Raw genomic sequence first — 14,685 nt, forward strand, 5'->3', positions numbered from 1 at the left:
AAACCGTACATTTCAATGTAAGCAAATTATTTCTTAATACAAAACATAAATATATTTGCTCAGGATCTAACTATATTAGGTATCATCACAAAGACTGATGAATGGTAGAATACATTAATTTTATTGAAAAATCATTGCAGGTGATAGATACTCCACTTTCCATGATGTGCATGCCTGTATCAAATCATCTCATCTAGTTCATAATTATATACACCTACTATGTACCCATAAAATTAAAATTAAAATTATTTTACAAAAGTTGTAAGAAACATATTGGAAACTCCCCATTTTAAATTTTGATTTTTTTTCCAAAATTCAGTTGTTTGGGAGATATATTGCTTTGTAATAATGAATAATTGCAATTTAGAAACAATCAGAATTTACACCTAGATAAATATAAGGTAATTACTCCAAATTAGATTAATTTTCTCTACTCAAAACTGACAAAAGGCAATGATGTGCTTAAATTGCATCTGTTCCAAATATAAGATTAATAAAGAAAACAGCAGTAATAAGAATTATGATAATGGTTACATGTACCAAATTCACTAGGTACCAAACCTTGTTCCAAGCATTTACCATATGTTAATTCATTTGATTCTTACTATAACATTTGAGATAAATAATATTAGTTATAATTCTCATATGAGGAAAATGAGGCATAAAGATATGAAGTTATTACTTCATGACCACAAAGATGGATTCAACTCAGACTATTTATTTCCAGTTCTGCTGTTAACCAGTAGACTCTACTGCCTCATGATAAACATGGGCTAATACATATGATTATACAGGAACGAGATCAAATCAGTGAATCAAGATGAAAAGTGCTAATAAAATATAGTTGTTCTCTTTGAATATCCCCCAACATCAGATACTTTTTAATCATAATTCATACATGATGTTAATTTCCAAATTTGTATCTGTATCTACACATCTCCCTTGAAAGCCAGACCTAGCCAACTATCCTACTTGACTCCTCTACTTGGATATCTATTAGGTACATCAAATTTAACATTTTCAAAACCATGAATATTAATTGTCTCCATCTCACTCCCTGCAAACATATTCCTCTTGCAGTCTTCTCTAACTTAAATAGCATTTCCATCATCCCAGTTGGGTGAATTAAAAACCTGAATAGATCCTTCACTCCTCTTTCTTGAATAATTCACATCCAATTTTTCAGCAAATACTGTTTTGTTTTTTTTTTAAATATATTCTGAATCTCTCTACATCTTTCCCTATATATGACATACCCCTGTTCCAAGCCACCATAATATATTGCCTGGCTTGTTTTAATATCTTTCCAAATCACCTTTCTACTTCTACTCTCTCCTCTTTTATTCAGTATAAAGCAGTCAGAGTGATTATTTTAAAATATAAGTCAGATTATGTCACTATTCTACCCAAATCCTCAAAGATAACCCCAGCTCAAAGAAAAGGCCAAAGTTCATACAATGACCCACAAGCCTGCACATATTCCTCTAACTCCTACTTTTTCCCCTGTGCTCACACTTCTTTCTAGCTATGCTAGTCTCTTTGCTGTTTATGAAAATTTTCAGGCACATTCTGCCTCATGGTCTTTGGTTTGTGCCCCCTCTACTTGGAACTCTCATCTTGCAGATGTCAGAGCTCATTCTTTCTTCTCCTTCTGGTATTTGCTCAAATATCACCTTCTCAGGGACCAACCTCTTTTTTTAATTTTTAAAATTGTTTTGTTATAGGTTCTTCCTCTATTACTCAGGCTTCAGTGCAGTGGCAAGAACAAGGACATCTCAGGCTCAAGTCATCCACCTGCCTCAGCCTCCCAAGTAGCTGGGGCTACAGGCCCCACACCACCATCCCCAGTTAATTAAAAAAAAAAAAAACACTTTATTTTATTTTCCATCCTTCATTGAACTTTTTTTCAAATTGTTATTGTGGAGACAGGGTCTGGCACTCTTGCCCAGGCTGGTCTTGAACTCCTGGGCTCAAGCGATCCTCCCTCCTCGGCCTTCCAAAGTGCTGAAATTACATGTGTGAGCCACCATGCCCAGCCCAACCTTTATAAGATCTCCTTTTCTTTTCCTTTTTTTTTTTTTTTGATAGAGATAAGGCCTTGCTATGTTGCCCAGGCTGGTCTTGGACTCCTGGGCTCAAGCAATTCTCCCACCTTGGCCTCCCAATGTGATGGGATTACAAGTGTGAGCCACTGTGCTCAACCCTCTTTCAAATCTTTACATCCACTCCTCACCAGACTATCCCTTTCCCTTTCCTGCTTTTCCTTCATAGCACTTATAACAATTAAACTACTATTATCGTTATTTCTTTATTTCATTTCTTGTCTGCCTTTCCCCTGTATAATGTCAGCTGAATGAGGACAGTGATCTTTGTCTATTTTATTCACTACAGTGGATAATTCCAGAGCCCAAAACTCAATAGTAAGTGGTTGAGTAAGTGAACGAATGAGCAAGTGAGCACATTATCTAGAAACAAGCACATCTTTCCTTGGATACCATGATCCTCTCAGAATACCAGATGATTAAAATCTATTGTTAGAAGACAGGAAAATCCAGCCTTCTGTGTTTCCACGGAACAACTCTCTGCTTTGTCCAGTTGCTTGTTCCCTCCATAGGGCCAAGAAATACTGTCCCTTTCTCCAGTCCATATTCCTCTGCCACAGGCCCGGATCTAGCTTCCTTGTTATAAGATGATTTTCGATATTAATTTTACAATTACTGGTTGGTCACAGCTTTGAAGATTCTACTTCTCCAAGTTATTCCAGTTCTAGAAAAGAATTCTCTAGCTTCAGCTCACCGCGAGGACCCCTTGAGAGGAGTCAGCCATTTTACCCTCAAGAAGCAAGGGTAAGATGAAATTATAACGTGCTACTGACTGGAAGTGTGGATTATTGGTTTATTATTTTAATTCTAACCTTTCTTCTTACGTATGTCTACTTGCTATGCAGTATATTAATGACTGTTCGGGTCTTTATCTATTCATGGGTCAGTGGTAGGACATCTCGGTAATCATCAGCTTCCATTTTCTTTAAATCAAAGGGAGGCTCTGACTCCAAAGAGTGGATTGGGATGGCAAGTGTGTCCCTAGGTTTCAATAAAAGTGGACATTAAGGATGAATGTAAATTTTTATGATTCCTGTGGGCAATGAGAAAAAATGGCAAAGAAATTAAAAGCCTCTCGGAGCAACATTGGGGAACAATATACTCCAAGGGCAGGGCAGAAACGTTGTTAATGTAGGAAATATTATTTCTAAATATGAACTAAAGGCACACCGTCTCTTCAAATATTAATGCTTGTCCTTGGAAAAGAGATATATATTAAATAGGTCATCTTTTATTATGTAGTAGTAGAGGGTCAGCAGGCTTGGCAGCTCCCACTGAAAGTAATATTGAAAAGAAAATGTAAATGGAAAGAAAAATGTTTCTCTGGTCCGAAGGAGGCGTACGAGCCCATCTACAGCACATTCCCCACATTTCCCCTCCCAGATACTTGTGAAACATTAGTACTTGGTGCAGCTTGAGATGGTGTCATCCAGAGTGGAGATGGGCACAGGGGAAGGTGGAAGAAGCCAGAGCAAATTTGCTCATTGTGGTAAAAGATTTGAGTTTTCCTTGTCAACCTGAAGTCAAGAAATTCAGATGAAGAGTGAAGGGAGATGTCTACTGGGGACTTTCTTTCTGAGTCCAAGACAAGACCAAGTTTGCTGGAATTTTAACCTTTAACTTCTTACAATGTAATTTCCTTCACTGTCCTGAGCCTTCAGGGGAAAAAAAAAGGTTTATTGAAAATGGAATTGGCCAGGCACCGTGTCTCACATGTGTAATCCCAGCACTTTGGGAGACCAAGGCAGGCAGATCACTTGAGTTCAGAAGTTGGAGACCTACCTAGGCAATATAATGAGATCTCATCACTACTAAAATAATAATAATAAAAACTTAGTCAGGTGTGGTGGTACCCACCTGAAGTCCCAGCTTCTCAGGGGACTGAGGTGGGAGGATTGCTTGAGCCCTGGAGGTTGAGACTGCAGTGCGTCCTGAGTATGCCACTGCACTCCAGCCTGGGTGACAGAGCAAGATCCTGCGCCATCCACCCGCCGACCCCCCAGCCACAAAAAAAGTGGATCTTTTGGCTAACTGCTAAATAGTTGAGTGTTGAAATCACAATTTATCCGTAACCAGGATGGAAGTTGAATAATATCATAGAATAAATATTTAAGATACACAAATGAAGTTAAAACACTTCATAAGGCTGTGATATAACTTATTTAAAATAATAGTATCAAGTTCCTTTTGTTATTATTCTGACATTACAGAAAATATTTCTCAGTACTATCACTTGTTAATTTCTTCTCAAGATACTGCATTAAATATTTGTAGTACTAAATATATGCTCACTTTTAATTAAGATTAGTGGAGGAGTAAGGTAGGTTTTGGACCAGATAAACCTGAATAGATTACAGTCAAGGATCAGGTTGCCACAAATTCTTCTTTACTTTTTTTATCTTTAATAATAACTAATTAAAGACAGCTCTTCTTTAACTCTTAGACTAGCAGATTTCTTCTATGGTAATGCTGTAATTTCACTGAAGCAGTCTTAGAAACTGAAGCTTTGTGCACAGCTTAAAGAAGATACTTTCTGAGTATTTGTGGAAACAGACTTACTGCCCTCACTCTAACTTTTATTTCTATTTTTTCATTCACATTTAGGCTACATAACACAATCACTTGAGGAAATGCCCTTAAATCTCTAGTCTATAAAGGGTGCATTGAATCTGTATGATTGACTTTTCTGATAACAGAACTGCCTCTGAATTCCCAACTGCATCTCAGTTTTACTGCACATGTACCAACTTGAGCAATTATTTCCAGGAACAGGACACAGTCATCACGTAAGAAACATTTGAATGCAGGAGATACAAGTTTGGTTGTGTGATTAATTTTTAGTGAATGATTTCTTCTTTCTGAAGCAATTGTTGATTGTTAGTAAGTCCACTTTGGCATTAGTATGCCACTCGTTACATATTTACTTCAGTATTTATTATCAGCAAAGTATAATATTACAACTTTTTTTCAGGAAATGTTTTTAAACATGCAGTCATTGTTCTTTCAGATAATTTAAATATATAATTGCATGAAAAAAATTCCAATCTTTTTTTGCTTATTATGCAGATTTTCAAACCTGAAGAAGAGTGATGAAACAGGCCCATTTTTATTTTGCTAACTGAGTAACATTGTGACATAGCCTGTGAATTTTGAATTCTGCATACAAAATGGACTTTTTGGAATAAAACATAGTATGCTTCCAAAATTGTTGATAGCACCTCCATGTTTGTTCTGTTCTTAATGATATTTGGATAACGTTAAAGTAGATATTTCCCATTCAGCTAACAAAGACCAAAAGATAAATGATGACAAGTAGCCAATTTTGGCCTGCATCATGACTGAAGCCAAAATTTGATGCATCTCTGCTGTAAATGTATGCAGACTTGGATGTTAGCCTTGTAGGGACTAAAGACTAAAAGCAAAAGAAGCAGCATACTCCACTCCATCTTTTTGACTACAGTAGAGTGTAGACATGTGCATAGTGAGTAAATAAATGCTCAGAGTTTCAGGTGATCATCATTGTCACCAGAGAATGACCCATGACAAGCCAAAAGCAAAACTGAACCAGAGGGGTATTCCAAGCAGAATGTGTATAAACTCAAATGCATAAAACTTTCAATTAGACTCAGGTTGGATAAAATGCTTCCTTTAAAGGGGAAAGAAAAAGGACAGCAAGTCATTGTATTAAAGATCAGACTATTTTGATTATATTTTAACCGAATTCCTAATTGTTGAATATATATGGCATATGGACAAAACTCATGAATTGATATAAAAAAGAGACAACTTGATGCTGATATTAAGCCTTTATGTTTATCTTCTCTTATTTTGGTTTGGAAAGGAAAAAATAATGCTGCCTATTTAATAGAAGTCTGATATTCTCTTGAAAAAAGAATCAAGTTTTCTTTTTTTTTTTATGCAGTATGAAGCCTGTTTAGTTTGGCTTCTTTCACTAAGTAATATACACTTAAGCCTCTAAAGAGGAATCAAGTTTTCTAATAGTAAAATATTGCTGCCTTGTATAACATGGCTGGAGTACTGAATAAGCAAATATTCAACATCAGGACACAAAAATAAACAATGAAAATGTTTAAACAACTACGTCATATACATAAGAAATAAAGACTCATTTTCAAATGTTTCACTCATTTCAGATATTCATTTATAAGTTTATGCTTTTATGGGCTTGTGATAAGACTTTTTATGTGAATTTGTTGCCACATGCAACTGTTCTAATAATAGCAAAGCTTTTATATTACTTAGAGAGAACCACAAGTCACAACTAACGGTTTTTTTCAAGTTAACATAAAAGATTAAGTTGTTAAGTCAGACTCATGCAGAGTAGAGATCCTATCCAGTATCAAGTTTTATTAATAAATTAAGAATATAAGAAAAAATGGTATAAAAATAGCAAGGAGATGCCTATTACATCCTGCATGACACCCAGCTTCTCCTTCCTTCATCAGGCATATGCTTTCTAGACAGAATAAAAGATAAGATCTCAAAGTTAGGGTTGTGGATTGTCTCACCAAGCAGGGACAGTTTTAAGTTATGAAACAGCTCCATTTTATATCCATAACACTTGTACAGCTTATGTGATATTCACCAGGGAGCTACGCTTCATAAACCTATACGTTGTAGGTTAGTTTACCAGAAGTAGATACAAAAAAAGAGACAACTCATTCAAAGTATTTTATAGATTTAAAACTCTCCTCCTCTTAGGAAACACCATTAGTCTGCTTATCTGGAGGTCTAGTTATATATACAAGAAAACTAGACCAGTTATCTGTCTTGTTTTATTTTCTCTTGTAATATTTTCTTGTTATGGACTGAAAGTTTATGTCCTCTAAAACTTGTGTGTTAAAGCTATAACCCCCAAGGTGATAGTATGTAGAGATGGGGCAATTAGATCGTGAGGGTGGGGTACTGTTCTTATGAGATTAGTACCCTTATAAGGAGGCACCAGGGTACGTCATATGCTGTCCCTCTTTTACCCATTTTTCTCCATTCCCACCTCCCACACCCAGTATGCCATATAGTGGCACAGGGCGAAGGACAAAGCAAAAGATTACTGTCTACAAGACAGGAAGAGAGCCCTTACCAGAACCCAACCACACAGGCACCCCGATCTCAGATTTCCAGCCTGAAGAATTCTGAGAAAATGCATTTCTATTTCAGCACCCAGTCAGTCTATGGTATTTTGTTATGACAGCCTGAACTGACTAAAACATTCTCATATTAATCAAGGGAGAAACAGAGGATCACAGCCAGTTCCTTTAACACCTTCCTTCCCACATTCTTTCCTCTAAGTTTTCTGCTTTGGGATTTTAAAAGCCTATCTGAAGCTTTTGGTTAAAGACATTAGTAATTCTAGCAGTATCATAGCTGAAGTAGAATAAACTTGAATTTGAATTCCCCGGTGATCATTTCAAAATCCTCAAATTTTGTTTTTACACTTTTACCTATTTACATGATACTTATTAACATGATACATGAACTTTTACTTATTTACATGATAAATGCATGTTCATTGGGAACATTAGAAAATATAACTAGCTAAAAAACTTCAGCAATAACTGTTACTAACATATTCATGTATATTATTCCAACATTTTCTGTATATAGATACTAGTTATGAAAATTAGATTTGTTGTTTCATAATGGTATTTTAAATTAACAGTTTACTGTGAACTCATTTCCAATCTATTAAACATACTTTTAAGAAAATATTAATAGCTACACTGTATATTACATGTTCATACTGTATCATGATTATATATTAAAGTATATATTTATGATATGATAGATGAATCAAAACTATACAATAATTCATCAGATAATGCATATTGAATACACTGGCCATATCTCTTTTGATTAAAAAAAAAGTCTTATAGTCATCTTCAGTGGTAGAGATTTCTTCTCTGTGCTTTTTTTTTGGTAAAGAAAGGGTTTTCCTTGTTGCCCAGGCTGTTCTCGAACTCCTAGACTCAACAGATCCATCTCCCTCGGCCTCTCAGAGTGCTAGGATTACAGGTGTGAGCCACTGTGCCTGGCAAAGACTTCCATATGTTCACTAAAATCTGTTCTCTTTTTCATCCTGAACATATAGCAAAAAATATATACTTTGATTTAAAGTGTGTTCAATTAATTATCATTAAAAAAACTAAAAAAGTGAGAAGAAATTATGTCTGTTACCTTCATTACACATATGCTCCTGTATACTCATTCTTCTCCACCAGCTGGAAACCAGATATAGTACTAACCCAGCTTTGACCACACAGATGACTACGATGCCCTGAATACCATGGTGACTTACAAGAAACATAGGTTCTTGAATGGCTGAGAGGAGCAGAGCTGCTCCATGGACCTATGCCTTTGACTTTCAGCAATTGTATTATTGGGTCAGTATTGCCTTGCCGTAACTAATACATCTTCTTGTTAGTGAAATGAGGATTATCTGTAGCAAAATTGTAACTCCCACACAGCCTCAGTTCTGTAATGCAAATTTGAACTTCTTTCTGTTATCATTAAATTCATGCTTCAGGAACAATTCTATTTTATTTTTCATTTCTGGATCTCTAGCAATCCTGCAGGCATATCAGCACTCCTCATTTTCCACAGGGTCAGGAGAGCTCTTAAATTTTTCCTGCTTCTGAGGTTACTGAAGCATGACAAAACAAGACAACACCCACTCGCTACCCAAGAGGAATGTCCCTCATCCTGGCCAGCTAATTGCTCAGCCTGATCATCAATGTCAAAGAACTTTTCATATCATCATAACATTGTTACTCAAAGGACCTTGGAAATAATGGAGTTAAGCATCTTTTTACAATCAGAAATGAATGTTTAAAATAGTTATAAAACTTCTCTGACATCACAAAGATAACTATTTGCAAAACCAGGATCAGAACTTAGAAATTTTAATTCTTTGTGAAGCATGCTGTCATTTGCTCTAAAATACAAGCACGGAAAAGAGGAAAAGAATCCATTCCAACAATTCTGACCTTGAATTTATGACCTTTCCCCCAACATCTTTAATGCTAACCTACTATATTTCAATATACATAGTTTATTCCATTCACTCAGGGTTAATTTTAATTATTCATTGATTTAAACATTTATTACCCACCAAAAAGGCCCCAGTTACTTTGCTAGGTGCTAGGGATGAATAGTTAGCCTTTTACATGTCACGAGCTGGGCTAAGTGCTTTCTAAGCACTATCTTCACAACCACTTTACAAATAGATCTCTGTATCTTCATTTTATAGAACAGTTCTTGTCCTAAAAGAGGTGATCTCTAGTAAACATTCAATTACAGTACAGTGTTCAAAGTGGGATGCACTTTATATGATAGAATTAAGGACAGGATGTATGGGTTTATATAATTCCAGTGTTTTACACAGCCCTAATGAACAGAACAACTTCTTAAAAAACGAAACCAAAGGTAAGGTAGTCAGATAAAAAGAGATGAGGAGGATGAGGCAAATCATAAACATCCAATTTAATAAAACTCTGGGGAAATCCTGTAGTCTATCACCTTTACCTAACTTCTTTAAGTCTGTTGTTTACTAGCACCTCCCTCATATGTCTTATCCCCCTAATCTAATACCTGTTTTCAACAACATAATGCTTGTTATAGCAATCGTAAACCTCAAAATTCCATCTGATCAAGGAAAGTAACTAGAAAATCTTTGTTTTACCCTTTACATCTCTGCCTTACCACAGAATTATTTTCTACAAAATGTAATTGTCTGATGCTTGAAATATATAGGCTTCTCATGTGTGAGAGACCATGGTTTGGAAACATTTTGGGGTAGATTTTTAATGATCGATGAAGCATTCAGTTGTTTGTATAAATTTAAGTGTGAAGAGATTGAGAAAGTAAATAGGCCTACAGTGTGATCTCTAGATTATGAATGAATAATTTTTCTCTTCTAGTGTCGACTGTTAAATAAAATGTCTCTGATTGACAGCATAAGAACAAATTATTTCACATACTGCTGGCCTTTGGGGGGAAAAACTCTTAAATATAGTTATAAAGGTTTATTGCATTTTATTAAATGTTGAAATAATGATTTAAAAGATTTATGTTCTATAGTTTATGAATAATGAATAGCAAACTTACATTTTATGTGCCTTGAAATACTTCCATAAATATTAAAATTTTACATAAATTAGAAATTGACATAGAATATGTATCTAAAATTAATATGTTGTGAACATAAAATGATCTTTAATTTTATCATATTTAGGATACTCATTATTAAAATAAAAATTATGAAATGGCATTAAGAAATGCTTTGTGCTTAAAATCCAATATGTAATAAACACAATGAACTATATACTCATCTTTTAAATACGTTATGTTTTATGCATAAAGATAAGTTTAAAGATTATTATTAATAAGACTTCTTAAATGAAAGACTTCTCTCGTAAGCAGCAAAAGCTCTAATGATTTGTTTTGATCGTTATAAAACATGAAGTCATGTTATGGTACACAAGAGGCAGTTTAAGTTTTCCATTGATCTCTGCTTTTCTCTCAGCTTAGAGTCTCCACCAAATTAATAGACATTTAGATTAATAACTTAATAAATATATCTGTCAAGAATAGAAAGTTAACAGCAATAATACACTTAATATTCTTAGTGTGTTTTATACAATGCCATAGAATATCAGTTAAACTAAGTACTTAATTCATTTCAAAATACAACATTATAAAATGAAGAGTAAGAAAAAAATGAAAACATCTAATTATAAACTGTGGACTGTAAGCTGTTTTACGTGGCCTAAAATACCTACTACTCTCCCATTAAAAAGTATTCTCATTATAGAATCCAAATTCAAGATCTAATATTAAGATGATACTTCTGAGATAAAAAATGTTCACTCAATGCCCAGTCTCGCCCAACTGTCTCTCTCAACTTTACCTAGTGATGCGCTTCACTGGATGTAAGTGATCTTTATAACCTGACACTATTCCCAGTTGTTGAAGGAATCATCACATTTAGCATATATCAATGTATGTTGAAGTGAATATATCAATTCTCAAAAAATGTTGGTACATATATTTTAACTTCTGACATGGATGACAGACGTAGCATTATCCAGCAATGACCTAGGGCCAATACTCAGCATGTATTATCATAAATTCTCTTTACTAAATACTCAGGTTCCCTGCCTTCTAGGCAAGTGTATCATTGACACATCTAACAATAACCAGCGTACTGTGAGAAAGATGCATCTAACAGAAATAACTTATGAGGGTTACCATGTGGAGGCTGCTAGGGGAACGGCACTAAGCGAAGGCGCTTTATAAACTGCATGCTTTTTATATGTGGTTTAAGTTCTCCTGTCCAGCCTCCTGCCATTGGACCATCCCTGTATATAAGTTCCCACTAATAAATCATATGTCTTATTTGTTGGTTCTGGGTCTTTGCTTTGGTCTCTTCAACCTGGTACCATCCCTACTGAAGTTAATAGCAGTCTGACATACCAATACATGATAAGATTTCATGCTTCCAAATCTCCAAAATCAGGCAAAGACATATGACCTTTATTTGGCCAGGAAGATGTTAGCAAAAATGTTAATTACAGGAAATAGCAGCCAGTGCTAGATTCAGCACTCTCTCTTCTTGTTTCCAAGTGAGCATGAAACCAGGGCTTAAGATTCCCTCTTTCTTTGAGATGGAGTCTCACTCTGTCACCCAGGCTGGAGTGCAATCTTGGCTCACTGCAACCTCCGCCTCCTGGGTTCAAGCGATTCTCCTGCCTCAGCCTCCTGAGCTGGCATTACAGGTGTGCACCACCATGCCCAGCTAATTTTTGTATTTTTAGTACAGAAGAGGTTTCACCACGTTGATCAGGCTGGTCTCGAACTCCTGATCTCGTGATCCGCCCGCCTCAGCCTCCCAAAGTGCTGGAATTACAGGTATGAGCCACTGCACCTGGCCAAGATTCCCTCTTAATCTGAGTGGAAAGTGAAAGAAACCCCTGCTGACCCACATTAAATATATAGCCTGAGTCAGAAATAATTCTTCATTGAATTAAACCACTGGAATTTTCAGGGTTAACAATACAGCATTAACTGCCAATTCTGACTAATACAACCACTGAAGAGAGCCTGAACGTGTTAGTCATATGTATATGTTTGATAGGCTTTATAACCTAATCAACACCTACATATAAATTATTTTTAGCATGAAGCAATGAGACAAAATTCAAAGTTGTCATCTATTTAAAGTTTATGTAGAACTGGGCATTTTCTTCTACTTTTTACTGAAAGTATATAAACTTACTCTACACATTTGCTTCTCTCTTAAAATAGTGATGGAGAAGATCAAAGCCAGCCTTTTCAATTCATGACATTCATAAAACCTGCAGCTAAGTTAGTTCAACCACTGTGAAAAGCAGTGTGGTGATTCCTCAAAGAACTAAAAAGAGAATGACCATTCAACTCAGCAATCCCACTACTGGGTATATACTCAAAGGAATATTAATTGTTCTACCATAAGGACACATGCACTGGTATGTTCACTGTAATAGCAAAGACATGGAATCAACCTAAAAGCCCATCAACAGTAGACTCATTCAAGAAAATGTAGTACATATACACCTTGGAATACTATACAGCCATAAAGAAAGTCACAAGACTATGTCCTTTGTGGGAACATGGATGGAACTGAAGGCCATTATACTTAGCACAGTAATGCAGGAACAGAAAACTAAATACTGCATGCTCTCACTTATAAATGGGAGCCAAATAATGAGAACACATAGAAAAAGGGGAACAACAGATAATGGGGTCTACCTGAGGCAAGAGGATGGGAGGAGAGAGAGGTTCAGAAAAAACAACTTTTGAGTACTGTGCTTAGTTCCCTGGTGATTTCCTGAGTCACAAGTTTACCTATATGACAAACCTGCACCTGTACCCCGAACCTAAAATGAAAGTTAAAACATTTTAAAAAGCTAGAACTCTCACTGGACAAAATTAACATTAAAAACATTACTCAAATTAGACCTCTAATCATCTAAGTCACATCATATATTCACTTTAGGTAAATTAATTCATCTGTAGATTAATTAGCTATTGTTAATTTGAAGATTATATTTTACCATTTTTATTAAATTAGAAGCATTTTGCTTCTACATACATGTAAGTAATTTGGCATTTAAATGCTTGTAATAATTGCTAATAAAATGCAAACACATTTCATTTATTTATATATTTCATGTTAAGCAATTAACAACCTATTAAACTATGCAATGTTCAAATTTCTTGTAATGACACACTGTCCATGGAAAATGGTTTTATGTAAATCCCTTCCACAGTAAATTTACATTAAATCTGAACTCATGATTTGTTAATGGTATAAAAAAGTCTTAACAAAGGAAACTATCACCTTTTGAATATAAAAATCATAATGTTCTAACTACAAAGAGAGGAATGCAAGTATAATGAGTATATTCAAATGAATGGCTATCTTCATAGTTATAACACATTTTCTGTTATATTTTTCTAATTTCTTTAAATTTGCTTTACTTGTATGTATTAATCTGTTTCCACATTGCTACAAATAAATATCTGAGAGACTGGGTAATTTATAAAGGAAAAAGGTTTAATTGACTCACAGTTCAGCATGGCTAGGGAGGCCTCAGGAAGCTTATAATCGTCATAGAAGGCAAAGGGGAAGTAAGACAACTTCTTCACGAGGTCACAGGAAGAAGCGCCAAGCCAAGGGCGTATAGCACCTTATAAAACCATCAGATCGCATGAGAACTCAATCACTATCACAAGAACCACCTGAGGAACCACCCCCATGATTCAATTACCTCCACCTGGTCTCTCCCTTGACACATGGGATTATGGGGATTACGGAGATTACAATTTAAGATGAGATTTAAATGGGAACATGAAGTCTAACCATATCATTATATTTGAAGCTGTAAAGTCTATTAAGGGGATCTCTTCTATAGTGTCAGTCCCTTTATAACATAAGCTGATCAATGATGTTATATCGTAACTGCAGGACAAATTTTAAGAAATAGAAAACATTTATTGAAGAAATACAAAACCTAAAAACCCCAAATTACAGCAGAATGAAAACCTTTTTTCCATGCCTGTAACAGATCTTCATCTTAATAGCATACATTTTTTATTAGATTCTTGGCTGAATTGTGGTGCATTATTTTGTCAGGTTGGTGCAAAAGCAATTGCGGTTTTGCCATTTAAAGCAATGGCAAAACCGCAATTTCTTTTCACCACCCTAATAGAACAGGGTTCACATACAAAACAAACTTTGAGAATCGCTTGCTGAAATATATTTTATAATATATGTGTCCTAAAATCTATTGTAAAAAATAAGTTAAAACTATGACTGAAAATTTGCTTCTTATTCTTAAACATTTACAGAGGTCCCATTTCCTATTATAGTATTTTAACAAGATTTAAGTAAAGCTAATCCTAAATGAAGAAGGATATTAACAGTAAAATTTATTACTTTAAGCAGAATATTGAGTATTTTAAAGGCGTAAGTAAAAACACATACATAGAAAAAACGGTTCTGGCATTTTACTTAATAAGGTGT

The 14,685-nt window shown here is 35.0% G+C and overlaps 1 long non-coding RNA gene across 1 annotated transcript in view; it reads left to right on the plus strand.

The window, feature by feature from the left end:
• Window positions 1-2,615: 2,615 nt before the first annotated feature.
• The window catches only part of LOC108543085 (uncharacterized), a 43,572-nt gene continuing 31,502 nt past the window's right edge, over window positions 2,616-14,685 (plus strand). The window contains exon 1 of the long non-coding RNA XR_001889472.1: window positions 2,616-2,846. This is a non-coding gene — a long non-coding RNA (uncharacterized LOC108543085). The remainder of the gene's footprint in view (window positions 2,847-14,685) is intronic.

The sequence above is a fragment of the Rhinopithecus bieti genome, unplaced genomic scaffold (genome assembly GCF_001698545.2).
Source record: "Rhinopithecus bieti isolate Rb0 unplaced genomic scaffold, ASM169854v2 scaffold_364, whole genome shotgun sequence".
NCBI classification, from domain to species: domain Eukaryota; kingdom Metazoa; phylum Chordata; class Mammalia; order Primates; family Cercopithecidae; genus Rhinopithecus; species Rhinopithecus bieti.